Source organism: Gallus gallus, chromosome 13, assembly GCF_016699485.2.
Source record: "Gallus gallus isolate bGalGal1 chromosome 13, bGalGal1.mat.broiler.GRCg7b, whole genome shotgun sequence".
Taxonomy (NCBI): Eukaryota; Metazoa; Chordata; class Aves; order Galliformes; family Phasianidae; genus Gallus; species Gallus gallus.
In genome coordinates this window covers 12,321,989-12,337,215 of record NC_052544.1, presented here as the reverse complement: position 1 = coordinate 12,337,215, position 15,227 = coordinate 12,321,989, and the positions used below count along the sequence as shown (strand labels likewise).

At 47.4% G+C, this 15,227-nt stretch overlaps 1 long non-coding RNA gene across 3 annotated transcripts in view; it reads left to right on the top strand.

Annotated features, from left to right (window-relative positions):
• Window positions 1–15,227, top strand: part of LOC107054528 — an 84,980-nt gene that overhangs the window by 68,846 nt on the left and 907 nt on the right. For 2 of the 3 annotated variants that reach the window (XR_001468878.3, XR_006931400.1), the window contains exons 6-8: window positions 11,159–11,250; window positions 11,723–11,857; window positions 13,688–13,862. This is a non-coding gene — a long non-coding RNA (uncharacterized LOC107054528). Of the gene's footprint in view, window positions 1–11,158; window positions 11,251–11,722; window positions 13,863–15,227 lie in introns of all 3 variants that reach the window. The other variant, XR_006931399.1, reaches the window with a different exon arrangement.

The following is a 15,227-nucleotide window of genomic DNA, read 5'->3' as shown; positions in this document are numbered from 1 at the left end:
CACGGTAAAGTTGCAGTTGGAATGGCTTTTTATCTGGTTCCTGCTGCATTGTGAATGTGCCTCGTTTCCTGACCGGACCCTCCTGGCAGAAATTTCCATGCACTCCCGTGTTTGTTTGCTGTTGCTGTTGCTTTCGTAATGGCAGCGGCACTGCATGGGGCCTCATTTTGTTCTCGCTGCTTTTTAATGGTTGCAAACCGACTTTATTGCTGCAGCCAGCTTGTCCATCTGCACCCGTTCCTAATGGGGTCTCACGCGGCTCGGCTGTATGGTCGTATGTTCTGTGATGGCAGGAGAGGCTGGGGAGCCTGGTGCTGTTCTGGGCACTCACGGGCAAACAGAGGGGTGCTGGAGCAGGCAAGGAGAGTGAAGAAAGCCAAGAGCATCGGTAGGGATACAGGGCTGCTTCTCTATCCATGTAGATGTGGCAGTGGCAGCCCAGGCTATGCCCTCTGCCTTTTTCTTTTTGAGATCTGCATCCTGGGCTCTGTCCTTCTGCAGAGACAGTGTCAAAGTGTTGCACCGCTGCTGCACCAGAGAGGAGCGAGCACAACCCGGTGACAGCACTAAAGGCATGGCAGTGTGCTGGAGAAGGAGATCCAAGTCCAGATCGAGCCATCAGGTGCTGCACTGATCCACCCCTGGAGAGAAATATGTCGCTGGGACAAGTAGTGGAAAGGCAGACTGATAATAGCTGAGGTTTGGCAGGCTCTTTTGGGAGCTGGTGTTTAGCAGAAGGTCCCTAATAGGGGGAGGCAGGATGGAAATGTCACCATGCTCTTTGTTTTGTAGTTTCTCTGGAGATGATCTTTTCTCTACATTAGTTTTAGCCTGATGAAATCCCAAGTGTGAACGCTGACAAATTAATGAGCACTTGAACTCCGGGAGTTTCTGGCCAGCCTCTGCAGGTCTCACCATCAGACAGGGCCAGTAGTGATGTCTGAGCAATACGAAGATCCAAAGGTCAGGATTGTCCCTGTCCCCCTCCCACTCCACCCCAGCTTTCTCAGAATTAAAGACTCCATCAGTCTCTGGAAGAAGGAAAAACAAAGCTGGCTCTATGCAGAACCACTCACATCAGCACAGAGCCCAGACTGACTTATCTTGCTGTTTGTGCCCAGCTCCTGATCTGTGCAGCTGCAAGACTTTATAGACAGACTTAGAATACATCCATGCCAGTTGCTAACAGCATTATGTGAGGACCAAATCCTGAAGTAAATCAAAGTGATGGTGATCCGCAGGCTTCTTAAAGCCCCTAATGCAGAACCCATAATTACGACAATCAGCAACGAGACACTGTATTACTAAGGCCTGTGGGACTTTTGCTGGCTTGTCCCTCACTCAGCTTCTCAGAACAGAGGCAGGCAGTGCAGGCAGGCTGTTAGGTTAGGGGATGGAGCCAGCCCTGGTCCAGCTGGGGCTATGGACGTGGGCTTTGCAGCCCTGGTAATACATCAGGCATGGCTGAGATGGAGGCAGCAGCCCTTGGACCAGCCTGGGGAGGAGGCTGCCTGTGTGCCTTGGCACTCTTGAAAGGTTTATGAGCTGGAGACCAGGAGTCAGCCAGGATTCAGTGCAGTGTCCAAGCTCATTAGGCCTGGGGATCCTGTGCTGAGTAACGCTGAGCAGTGCACACAGATGTCTCTGCCCCTCACTCCACTGAGCTGTGTAATGGAGAGCTAACTCTTTGTGGCAATTTAGGGCAGTGCTCTGGCTGGAAGGCCAGTGTAGATTAGATGGCACGAAGAGAACAGCGAGGACATAACTGATGGGCTTAGCATTTTCTAGCTGGGAATACACAACCGCCTAAACATCACAAATTTAAAGTGATCAAACAGCGTTCTGTCATCTCATCCGTGTGCTTTTGTACCCACTGACAGACACTAACACAGTGTTAGAGGCTTGCCAAAACAGCTTTTACAAGCCTGATGCACAGACTGGTGCTCAGACAGCCTACTCTGCTTGCAGGCACGTCTTGGGTCTAGGACAAAATGTCAGAATATGTGCATACCTTAGGAGAAGATACACAGGCTGCGTGCTTCTGCTGGGTAACTGGAGAATAGGGTCCTGTGAATGTCTCTCAGTTCCTAAACAACCTTGTTGGCCGTGCTCAGCTCAGTCCAGCGCTGCGTTCATCTGCTGCCAGTTGCGGTCAAAGCTTCTGGGTACCACTGTCAACACAAACTTGTTTCCTGGGGGTCAGGTTTTACACAAGGTCATCTGCCAGCTTCCATGGGGAGCACGTAGCAGGATGCAAAGTGCATCTGTCACAGCTGAGCCATGCTGTACAGGAGAGAGGGAGTTTTGGCATGCAGGACCTTCATGGTTGTTGGACAAGAGCTGGGCACAGTTGCCACCATGCTCTCGGATGGGTTCAGAGTTTGCCGTTGCAGATCTGGGTTGAAATTACATTGTGGAACTAAGAGTAATGGCTAATTAATCTGCAGAATGATGGGGACAGGGGGGCAAAGCCACCCCTCCTGGTCCCGATTCCAGCCACGAGCACTACAAGCCCTGCTCCTTGCAAATGTGAAATTGCATGAATAGTGTTCTGCCAAATCGCTGCTCAGGACTGACAGGCTCTGAACAGTCTTCCCCTCCTCTCCCAGCAAGGTTAAATAGAAAAAGGGGTAATCTTTCCCTTCCCATCTTCCTTTCCCCTTTCTTTAGTTTAAAATACAGAAAGCTGCTCCAGAGGCAGTGAGAGAAATGGTTCCTATAGTTGTATCTTTCTTATCCTTCTCCAGGGTTGTAAACTGTGTACTTGTGTGTGTACGTGCGCACACGTACACAAGCAAATGATGCATTTTAATTATCCTCAAATGAAGAGGAACATGCATCTGGGCATGACTGTGAGCCAGGAACAACGCATTCATTCGTTCACCGTTGCATTACCCTTTTTGACCTTAATTTGAATCCCTCCAAGCTGGGTGGTTGCATCTGTCAGTATGGCTGTAGCGAACCTGCTGGGACCAAAAGCCTGACGCAGGGGAACTCTGTGCCATCCGTTCCTGCCCACGGCCTGGCACTACCTGATGTTCTCCCATTCCTCCCCTATTGCCCAGCCACCTCCTGCTTTGTGCATTCAGTCTGCATTTGCCCTGATTACTGAGAGCAGAGAGGCTGTGACCGCACAGCCACAGCTCTCAGCTGCTGGGGAGAAGGGTGCCATTAATTCCCTCATCATCTCCCTGGCATGCAGTGTGGCTGATGAACTTGTCAGTCAACAGGTGACAACGGGACAGAAGGTCAGTTGTGCTAGCAGTGGCCAAGGAGCTTGATCTGAATGTGTGACTGTGCTACTGTAGAGGGGCTCTGACTCAGCCTGATCCTTTGCATAGCTTTGCTGCATAACTTTCCATCTTAGTTCCCATCTCCTGCAGGTTTTACCAGCCTTATGTGACAGATGATCCCCACTTCTTCAGCAAGTGTATTTTCAGCAGTTAGTCACAGTCTGAGGCTCTGCAAGCTGCTTATTTTCTGGTGGAAAAGAAGATGGGAAGGACCTGGGGTGGGGAATGCTGTCTGTGAGGTGCAGATGGAGGGTTGGTTCCTGATCCCTGTTTCCAAGAAGGGTCTGCAGAGGTTTTTAAGAACTGCTCCAGCCTCAAAGGCAACCAGAGACCCCAGAACTGCATGAGAGACCATGAGAGGTTTACAGAGACTGGGAGTGATTGTGCCGGTACCACAGCAATATCATCAGATTGTGTGCTTGTAAAATCTCTGTATTAATAACTGAAGTGAGCCTTAGACTGCTCTGTGCTCCTCACAACCCAGTCTGTTTCTTCAGCCTAACATGAACTCAGAACTTTTCTGCATCTGCTCATTCCTTGTCACCCTCCTTCCTCTTTCTCCTGACCCTCTTCCGGAGCAGGGCTGTGCTCCATGTCTCCTTGTTTGGTGATGGAGGTGGATGCTGCGTCCCAGCCCTCCTCGCAGAGCTGCTCCTTATGCTCAGCTCCCACTGACATGGATTAGAAGGGCCCACAACGGGATACATCCCCACCTGAGAAAACATAATCCTGCGTTTAACAACCCACCCGAAGAACAGATTCTCTCTGGAGTCTCATCCAGCTTTTCACATAGCTGGGGTTCGTGCTTTCTGCAGGCTGGTGCTGCCATGGGGACATTATCCCACTGCATCCTCCCTCCTCTCCAGGAGCATGGACTGCAGAGACCCTCAGGACTGGCCTTTTCCTGGCTCATTCCCAGCACCATACCAGTATTCAGCTTGCCAGACCACATCTGAACCAAAGAGCAATGGCTCCCTTTTCTCCCTGGTTATTTATTTTTTCAGAGGCGAGCATCAGGAAGCCTGGCAGTATCCAACCTCCTCCTCATGCAGCAGAAGTAGCAGAAGGTCTGCTCAGATGGGCACAGTGGGCAGATGGCTCGAGGTGACTCCCGGGGCAATGCCAGCCAGCGAGCTGCTGGGACTCAGCCAGGCTGAGAGCAGAGTGCAGCTCCCATTGGGGCAGCACAGGGCCATCTGCAATGCACGTCCCAGCTGTGTGGGCCATACTGCTACTGGGGGGATGTGGGCACCGTTGGGCCCATTGTGCTGCCCTCCTTGGCAGCTCAGGCTGCTGGTAGCCCCTGAGAGGCACTGGCTGGCTTAGGGCACCAACTGGGCTGGAAAAGGCCTAGATATCTTAGTGCTGGGAAGGGGGTGAATCATAAGAGGTGAAAATTTGGGGTGGACATTGTTGGGCGATTGGCAGTGACTGCAGCACAACAAAGGCTGTGTGGAACTGGGAGTTGGATGTTTTTTTCTCTTTTGCTTATGTGTGATTGCTGCTGAAGCTTTTACAAAGTTAAATTCCACAGCTTGAACCTTATCCCCTGTATCCAGATGCTGCAGCACAGCTGTGGCAAAAATCTAACAAATGCTGCCCTTATCCACTTTGTATTTTGTATTAATGCTCATAACAAACCAGAACGTTCTACCTTGCACGTGAAAAACAGCATTTCCAGCAAACCTGGGTACAGCAGGTTCTGCAGTAAGAAATAACATATCTGCTAAAACTGCACCTGCTCCACGTGTGCTTTGCAGTGAAGATGACTCTTCATGATGCAGAGAGAGTCCAGTTTCTATTGGTATACCTGAAGGTAACAAGGACTGAGCTGGAATTTGGATTGAGTGGAAGCTCACTTGCTTTCATCACTGTCTATTTTTAAGGTAATCCTTTTGTTGCTTAAAAAGTCTTCTTGGAAATGGCGTAGGATAGTGACTGGGGATAGAACAGTGCTTGAAAATACCTCGATGAGCTATAGGAAAATATGATTTATGAAAGGAAAAATAATTACCTTAGTTTATTAACTGGTGGCGTGATTTTTTAATGGCAGAGTTATAGGTTAATTAGTGTGTGTGCTGTCCTTATGCCTATCAGAGTGATTCATGGGGGATCATGGATCACGGGCTCGTTAGGCCTCCCATAAAGGCAATCCTTGTGAAAGTGCTTTAATATCTGCGTGTGTGCCTGGAAAATTTTTGCCCTTATCAGCAGAAAAAGTCAGAGACTAAATGGACGGAAATGGAAATACTTTCGAGTGACACAAAACCTGTACACTACTGACATTCTGAGTGGGTGCTTAAGGAGGAATTATTTTCTCTCGTATCTTCCTACACGTTGGATTTCTCAGCCTGGTTGCGAAGCATTTCTCTCTGAAAGACCCTGCTCGCTCTCCTGGCTCTCTTGAATTAGAGGCAGCAGCAGAATGGCAATGATCCACCTCCCTTTGAGCATCCCTGCATGGCGCGACGGTAAAAGCGGCTTAATGTTCCGTGGGGCTCTGGCTGAGCACAGCAAATAGCAAAAGGTAATGCGACGTTCCTGCTCGGGAGGAACATTGAGAGGGGGGAAAAATACAGAATGACCTTTTATCTGTGAAAGTGAACGGCAATGGGATGCACGGGTAACTGGAACCCAAGAGGGGCCTTGGCCTGGTTAGACCTCTTGGTACAGAGCAGAAGGCCCCAGGGCAGGGCTTTTGCCTCGTGTCCCTGTCCCCCTACTCTGCCTTACTCAGGAACCAGAGCACAGCACTGCTAACGTGGCTGCGTGATTTCTGGAGTGCAGCTAGCTCGTTTTTGGCTATCTCTGCAGGTGGAGCGAATGCGTAATGACTTTGCAGACAGATGGTAAAAAAAAAAAAAAAAAAAAAAGGCTTGGTTTACTGTTTATCCTGCTAGACTCAGACTGGGGGTAGAAAGTCATAAACGTCAAAGCCATTTGTCAATCTGCATTCCTTGCAATGGTGTAAAGGACCCTGAAAGGGGAACAAGTTACAGTGAAGTTCATTTCATTTCTTGAGCGCCACGTTCTTCTTTATACAAGATCTCTCGGGGTGAAGAATCCATTGGGTTTATGAAAACCACCACTGAAATCTGCTTTTTGCCGTGCTGTTGCCAGGAAGGAATACTTCCCAAGATGGCAAACCGTAACTGCATCTCCTTTTGGAACGTGAAAAGCAGATCGTGGCAAGGCTCGACAAAACAGTGACCATTTGAATCCTGGAGAGAAGCCCAATTGCTTCATTAAAGAAGAGTTGTCACATGCTTGTTTCTTAAATCCTGCTAAATACCTGCTTAGCAGCGTTATTGACAGGCTTTTCTCATGAACACTGAGCTGCTAAGCTGCTCCTAGTTTACAGCAAGAGGTTAAAGGATTTTTCAAAGCTCCCAATGAAAGCCTTACTAACTGGATTAACCGCTAACATGGATTTAGGCTTTGAGTCAGATTAACCCCAGTTGCTCAAAGTAGGTTCCTCTTGTTCATTCCTTCTTCACTTTTTCTTCTTTTTTTTCCCCCCTCTCAGCTTTAACCTCTCTGTTTGTCAGGAATAATGGGAATAAAATAGTCTCTTGTGCTTGTGTTTGAGCAGGGGGTCACCGTGCGCTTCCAGGGCTGGGAGGAAAGGGGCTGCAGCACCAGGATGTGAAATGAGACTGAAGCAGCAGCTTCACAGCGCCGGGGACCTGCAGTTAATCTCGTTTAGGCTGTACTTAACTGTGTATTTCTTCAGCATCTGAGGAGAACTTTCGCGTTACCTGCTCTCCTGCTGATTGTTTCTGCTATCGCACTGCTTTCTGACCTAGGGTATGCATTTGTAAGCGGGCTGCAGTCAGACTATCCACTGCCTCACTTGGAGGTGCTTTTCCCCACTCACTACCGTGCAAAGGCAACGTCCCAGAGCTGCTTTCTGAAGTCAGAATCTGTTTCAACTCATTCCACAGTAGCTGCAGTGCAGGAATCTGTTAAGAAGTGCTAAAGGAAAGCGTGTGGAGGAGCAGCACACACCAATATGGGCTCTCTTGCCCGACCCAACTGGCATGCACGTTGATTCCCAGCCCAGAGGAGGGATGGAGCCAACACTTCTACTGTTTTTCTGTCACCTGCTCATTGCACCATTCAGCCCTCTCGATCACCTTTTTGTCCCAGCTCACACAGGCTGTGTGGTGACCACATAAAGCTCAGCACGTGGGGGTCAGGGCAAGGAATCTCAGTGCTTGGCTGTTCCTGGGGACTGAGCCTTCAGCCGGGGCACTTCAGCAGTGCTGGTGTGTCCCTGGGATGGAGCTGTCTCTCCTTTAAACCTGCACAGTGTGCGTACTCCATTTAATAGCAGCTGATGGATTTATCACCTACAAATGCATCCAGAGCCTCTTGCACTGCTCTGTGTCTATCCCCATCTCACACTGTTTCAACTCGTTGAGCTGACCCTGTTTTCTCATTCCCCTTGAATGTTGATCAGCTCTCCTGTGCTTTTTTTGTGCGTGCTTTTTTTTTGTGCGTGCTTCTTAATCTCACATCCTTTGACTCCCTCCCAGCTGCCTTTATCCCAGTCTAATCCATTTGTATCTGAATCACTGGCCCTCATTTCTGATTTCCCCTCCACCTCCTCACCCCCACCACACATCTCTCTAATCTCCCAGCCCACCATCTCCCCTCCGTCCCTATGGGCAGCTCCTCCTCTCCCCCCCAGCATACCAGGGCCCGTTGCTCTGCCCCAAACCTCTCTCAGCTGCTCAGCATCAGCCTGGTCCTGGCTCGTTGCTTCTAGGTGGTTCCCTCACAGATTTCCTTTACTGATTTCCTCCCAGCCCTCACTACACATCCCTTAGGGAAACCCGTGTCACTCATTCTGTGTGTTCCGTCGGCAAGTACTGATTTCTCCAAAGCAATCACTCCAGGTGTGTGACACAGTTAACGCTGTCACCCAGAGGCTCTGCAGGACCTTTTCCAAAGGTAAGAGCTGCCAGCACTGCCTGTCTCCCTCTGGCAGGGATTGCTGTCAACACACACATAGGGATTTCCCCAGGAGCCTTACAAGTCTGGGCACAACCATGCTGGGAAGAAGCACATTTCTCTCTGCAGCTCTGGTGGACTTAGAGATTCACTTGGGAGCCATCCATACCCTGCCTTTCCCCTTTGGACATCCAAACTGTTATTTCTGGGATTCCTTATGGTTTGACATTTGGCATTTTATAGCGTGTGTCCATCATATCCTTCATATATCAGATGATATAAGTAAGGATTCCTGCCCTATGGCCTGCTGTGAGACTGGCTAAAGAAAAGGGAGAAAATAAAATTGAAATCTGTGAAATAAAAAGACTGGAAGGAAAGAAAGCAGTTATGGGGCGTGAAGGAAGGTCACCCTCTTGGATTTAGTGTGGTGGTTGGGAAGCGTTATGGGCGGATGCTCATGAGTGTGGCAAGATGCTGCCGTAACTATTAACCTAGTGCTTCCCTCTCTACCTCTTTTCTAGGGTGTAAACTCACCAGCTCCATGGAGAGAAGCTGTAATCTGGTTCTTTGTCTTATTTTCTCACAGATGCTCCAGGGTTCATCTGAGCTCTCACCTGCACTCTCCAAGGGAGGGATGGGGCAGAGCTGTGCTATCTGAAGTGGGCTGTGGCCATCTCTCTGCCTCTGTAGACAGCACAGGGTTGTGCATCAAGCACTCGTTTGCATAAGCAGATGTTGTGCTGTCATTCCCCAGGACTCAGCTGTGCCCATAGGATGGGGCCCGTGGACTTGGAACAGGACTGACTGGCTTGTGGGGCCAGTTTTCTCTTAGTCTGTTTCCCCAAACCTGGTTTAAAGTAGTGCTTTATGTAAGTAATTTAGTCAGCTTGTGATATTTGATAGTTAAGAGATGTCTGTCAGGTATTATCGCTTTGTTTTTCAGCACGTAATGGACAGGGTAGCAAGTGCTAATAGGCAGCTCTCTCTGACCATTTTCAGCAGTCACCTTGCCTACTTCTCGCTGACACAGTTCTTACAGTAATTAATGTGTTGGCACATTACTGGGAGCCTTGTCAATGAATTAATCTCCATGCAGAGGGAGCAGCAGAACACAGGTTCCTCTTGTTGTCTCTGGCAAGCAGGAGCTGCAGACAGGGAGGGGGCTGTGAGAAGAGCCCCTGCTCTGAGGGTGCCTGAAATTGCGTGCACTGCATATGTTTTGCATACATCTGGTTTTGTCCTTTGAGTTTCCACATCTGAGTTTCTGAGGGGATTATTTTGCCTGCTGAGGGAGTGCAATCCGTTATTAACTTGATGCTACAGGAGCAGAGAAGAGGTTCAGCTCCATTAGTTATGTGAAGGCATCTACGTGGAAGTATTTTGTCCCAGTAATAGAATAAAGGTGAGCTCTAGAAGGATGATCAGCCCCAGGGGCTTGTTCTTGATGAATTGTAATTCATGTTTGGTCATATTCTGGCCCAGAGGCTGGAAGTGAAACAATGAGGTAAAACAGTGCTTCTTGCTAGGGCTCCAAACAAGAGCTTTGTCACCAGCAGGGAGCAGGCAGCCATGAGGGTAGCAGGGGAACACTCTCTTCCTCCTCCCAGGCTCAGCAGGTTGCAGGCAGCCCTGTGGCCTCGCACTGCCATCCTTCTGTTCTGCATCCCTTGGAATGCTCGGACACTCAGCAACTTGGGTAGCTCCTGGCTCTCCAGAAGGACCATGAGTCACTCAGCTGACCTCGTTCTGCTCCCATTCTGTAGTGTTTTGGATGTTTGTTGAAGCTCCTCAATGAACTTCGTTAAGGGATGGGAGGAATGAAAGAGTGAGGGTCTGTGAAGTTGTCTCCAGTGTGAACAAAGAAGAAAATATGAACATGAAGCATTTGTTAACGTTGTTAACAAATGTTGTTAATGTTGTATGAGAAGTCCCAGGGCTGCTGGTATTGATCCAGCATTTACCTAAAGTAGCTCATGCTTCTATTAGAAAGGAAAACAACATACTTGCTTGAGGGACAGGGTGGTTGTGAGAGCCAAGAAATGTGTGTTTCCTTATAGTGGCTGGGAGTGAGGTGTGGGAAATATCATCCTGTTTAGTACCTATGTGCTCCTTCCTCTCTACTTGCTAGTCCCAGTAAGCCCCAGGGTAACATCTTAAGGCCACAGCATGCCTCTGCTTATTTGATTGTCCAAGAGACTGGGGAATGCTTTAAGCGAAAGTTGGGTCCATCCACAGTTAAGGAGGGCAAGGGAAGGATAAAACCCAGCTGCAGTTCTGTGCTGAAGCCATGAAGCCATCAGAAGAGGAGTCTGGTTATTGCCTGCTGGTGGGACAGTGGCTCTCCCCAAGACTGTGCGTGTTTCATTTCTGTTGCAGTGATGAAAACAAAAGAAAAGAAGCATGGCTGGTTTTCATAAACATGTATTTCCTTTTTAGGCTGAGAAGGGAATCCCCCAGGCCTTTCATTTTCTGAGATCATCCAGGTGCATCAGAGCATTTCCAAGTCAATTTGTCATCATTTCGAGGCTTGACTGCCTGTAGTAACACGGAGGACAGTGCTGCTGGGTGACAGTCCTTTCATGGACAGGTTCACCTCCAACCCCCAGAATCAGAGAGACTTCCACAGGGTTCCTCCATTTTCAGTGCTTTAAACTGAGTTGTTTTCTGTACCAATTTTTCAGCTGCACTTTTATTAACATGGAATTGCACTAAAATGTCAGCTGGAGGAGCACATGAATCCCATTCTTACACCTAAGGACATTATTATGGTCAGTGATGCAGCTAACACACACATGTCTGGCCCAGCATGGATATGGTGCCTGTATTGCTCCGTTGAACTGCTAAACTATTTTTGGCTCACTTAAGTACTTACAAACTGCTACAGCAAACTGACCAGATTTATTTTTCAGAGCCGAAGGATTTCCCTCGCCTTTTCCTTCATGTTCCTGAATCCCCAGAGGTTTGTCATCAAACATCCTCATTCGTGACCCCCAAGGAAAAGGTGAGTGCAGCCCAATGTAATTGTTGAGCGTATTATTGGTGTTATCCAGCCAATGCAGCTGGGGAAGCTGCTTTATGGCAAGAGAGAGGCTCCCTCTGTAGTCCTGAGTGGGAGAGCTGTTTCTGGAGGAAAACTCAGAGCAGAGACATAGCTCAGCTTTTTCCAACAGAGCTTCCTACAGAGATTTCTTGTCCAGATGCAAATTCACAAACCAAACTTCATCTTTATGAAGGGAGGAAGGGGAAAAAAAAAAAAAAAAACCCAACCAAAAAATCCCCAAAGCACAACAAGTGAAATATGAATGTTCAGATATCCCTCATGCTAGAAATCACGCTGCCTGCTGCTTGTCCTAAATAGGCCTTCTTAGGCTACAAAAGGTTATCGCTGGTTCCTTCTGTTGTGTCGCACAGCAGCAAATTGCAGTAATTATTTATGTTTAATTTAAAAATGTGTTGTTTATTTTTTCTAATAGGTCTTCTCAACAAGTCCTGTTTTAATAACTCTTATTGTCCCAACCTGCTTTCTGAAAAAGCAGAAGTGTATTTATGACCACACCTGTTCTGTATCACCTGTCTGACTTTTCTTCAGTAGCCACCAATGCTGTGACGTGAGTATATGTAGAAAACCCTTAGTTATCATTTCCTTTCTGAAACTGTGTCCTCTTCCTACCTTTTCTTCTTGAAGCTGAGCTCACAGTGCTCACTGAGGACATGACTTCTGATTTCTCTGGTGCATAACGCGTCGGTATTCTCTGTATCCCGGCCTTTTGGCTCTGGGGCAAATGTTTAAACACCACAGATGCTTTGAGCAGATGTGTCCCAGAGTTTGATCACGCTGTGCTGATTGAAATGACCCGTGTGTTCTCAGGCTTCCTTCCCCTCGCCAAATGTTAATGTTTTTGTCCTCTGGGGCAAATTATTCCAATCAGTACCGGAACTGATGCAATATCAATACAGGTACCAGCACCAGGTGTGATACCAGAACCACTCAGGGCTGGAAAAGCCAGGCTGGCAAACTCACTTCTGTGCTGATAAAACATAGGGACAACTTCTTCCCATTACTGATAACAGAGAATTGCCCGAACACAGAGAAAATGAAAGAAAGTGCAGTGTGACTTCACCTGCTTGAAGGACACCTGTGTTGGCTGCATTTGGAAGCTGGTAATGCCCACAGAAGTATTGAGGAAGAGCAGACTGAGTCCTGATAGCAGCCCTGTGGGCAGATCTGTGGATCGTGTTTCAAACAGGTTTTTTTTTGGCTCTGATGAGCACATGGGATTGAAACTTATAAGAAGAGGAGAGTGGATCTGGAAAAACATGGACGGAGGGGAAACTTCTTCTCTCCACAGAAGTCCTTCAAGGTGTGACTGCTGCCTTTGATTCCAGAGGAAGGTTTGTAAGGAACAGCTGTTGTTTAGAGGAGATGAGGAGTTTTAAAATGTGTGTATTTGTTTTCAGCTAAACCTTCCTGCCTTCTTCCTCTTCCCATTGCGGCCATGCACAGCCCTCCTCCATGCTTGTCTCCCTGGGTAGGAGCATCAAAGTCTCAGAGACTGTCAAAGAAAATGTAACGAAAACCTATCATTTGCCCACAGCTTTTAAGTCCGGTTTCAACTCTTCTGCTAAAACATAAAAATGCACAGCAGAGCTTTGCAATACTTTCAAAGAAGACAGAAGTACTGTTTTTTCCTATTTTCAGGGCTTTTTAGCTGATTCCATCAGGTGCCACATTCCTACCTCTAAAGTGTTGTCAGTCAAATCCAAATTGATTCTGCTGAGATCCCCCTCCCATGTTGTCATTTTTTAGGTAGAAGGGCTGCTTCTCAGTCTCTTCTTTCCTGGAGACTCAACAGTTTCAGAAATCAGTTGTTTGAAGAGGTCCCAAACAAACACCTGTGCCTAGGAACCTGAACTGGTCCTGTAAGCTTCCCATGGTGAGACCTAGACTCTCCAAGGACAACTTGGTCTACCAAAGGTATCTGTAGACGTCTGAATTATGAAAGGATTGAGAGGAAACTCCAAACCTGTATGACGTTGTTCTTGCATTTGCTGACCATCACAAGTAGCCAATTCAGTCCTACTATGGCTTGGATCCTGTATCTTGTAACCCTGGGCTCTGAACCTGCTGGTGAGCAGCTGCAAGTGGGAAAGATGGTGCAAAACAAGGAGCACGACTGTTGGGCTAAGAAGAAAGCTTGGACACTTTCAGAATTGTAAAGGAAAATGGAAAGAACCTCAGAAACATCACATTCACTTTTAGTGAATGTGTCACATGGAAGAATAAATGAAGATTAAAGATATTTAACTCCCTTAGTTACCCAGGGCACAATTTCACCCTAATGTACTGTGATTCCGATTTGCTATGAAACCTTAGGCCACAATAGAAAAGAAAATGTTTTATTACGGTCTTTTTTTGTATTTTTAATTTTTTTTTTCAGATTTTCTTGCTCTAGCTGTGAACACCTGGAAACCCAGGCAGCATCAGCAAAGCTCAGTGCTGTTCTTGTGCTCATCAGCCCATGAGAGAAGCTGACTGAAGACTGTGGTGACTGGACCACAACTGCCCCAGCATATTTAACTTCAAGAGAGAGTCAGCTGTTTTGTCAGCATTCTGTGAGTTGTAGTACGAACCAGCTGGCAGTTATGCTTCTTGAAAGCTCGCTAAGTGGGAGTAGCATGGCTGCCCAACGTGGTCTGGGTGTCATGGTCATGTCAATTAGCCTATGACCAGTGCTTATGTTCCTCATTCTGGGTTGATGGTTGGACTAGAAGATCTTAGAGGTCTTTTCCAGCCTTAATGATTCTGTGATTCTATTCTACGATTTTCCCATAGGTGTGTTGTTGTTTCATTAAGAGACGTAATGAGGTGTTTCAGGAAGGGATTTGTTTGTTTGTTTTGCCTTATCTCATGGAATTCCCTTGTTTTCTGGGTTGCATTTCAATTTCAAATTTTGTCTGGATTCAGCCTTGAAGGGGTGTTTCATATTAGATCTATGGGAAGAATTGAACACTACAAAATGTGTGTTCAGAGATGAACAGCAATCAGCTTGACAGTTGCGTTTGACCTAAAGGAATGAGCTAATCTATTCTTGGTAGTTCAGGTTTTGAGTATCATAGAATTCTCACACAGGACAAGTTTGCTGGCTCATTTTCCTGGTGTATGCAATAAGGATATATATTTATTTTAGAAAAACACTTAGCCAGAAGGAACACAACATGTAGTGAAAGATAAATTATGCAGATAATGTTCTATTATGCACACAGAGTAAAAAGTACAAGGGACATGAATTTCCCCAGGGAGACACCTCAGAGCGGGGGAGGCTGGGACAACACAAAAAAATAAAATAAAATAAGGAAAAAGAGGAAGAGGAAAATGAATTGACTGTAGTTAGGTCTGGCAGATTTTGCTTAAAGGAGGAGGAAGACTGAATGAGCAAAGAATTGTACCAGGGGGCAAGTCCCTCTAAAGAAATGGCTGTGTATTGGCTATGTCACTTGTCAAGGTCACTGCTCTTACTCATGAGGACAGGGCTTTGACCCTGCAGGTATTTATGGGGCTTGGAGTGGGTGACTGGGAAGTGTAAAAAGCATCAGTGTAGAGTAGAGAACAGCTGGCAGCTTCTCTTCCCTCCAGGCTTTCCCTGTGTTCTAAGGTGGGGAATGCAGAAGCTTTTTGAGTTCTGGTTTGCGCAATATGGCCCAGTGAGGTCTGGCAGCATGCATTCCTGTGCGTTGTGGAGCAGTGCAAGATCTCTGCAGCAGACAAAGCAACCCCTGCTCTTCTCAGAGATGGACACGGAAGCCTTGCTGAGAGTGGAATAATAACTATATTGAGCATCAGAACGTGGAGGGAGTCTGAGTGGGCAGTAACACTGCATCAGGAACAAGAAGGCAACAGCAAGAAGTTGTTTCTCTCTTGTTCACCCCTAAAGCTATACCTTGCATCAGCAGGTCTCAAAGTTGGCATTTTGAATCAGT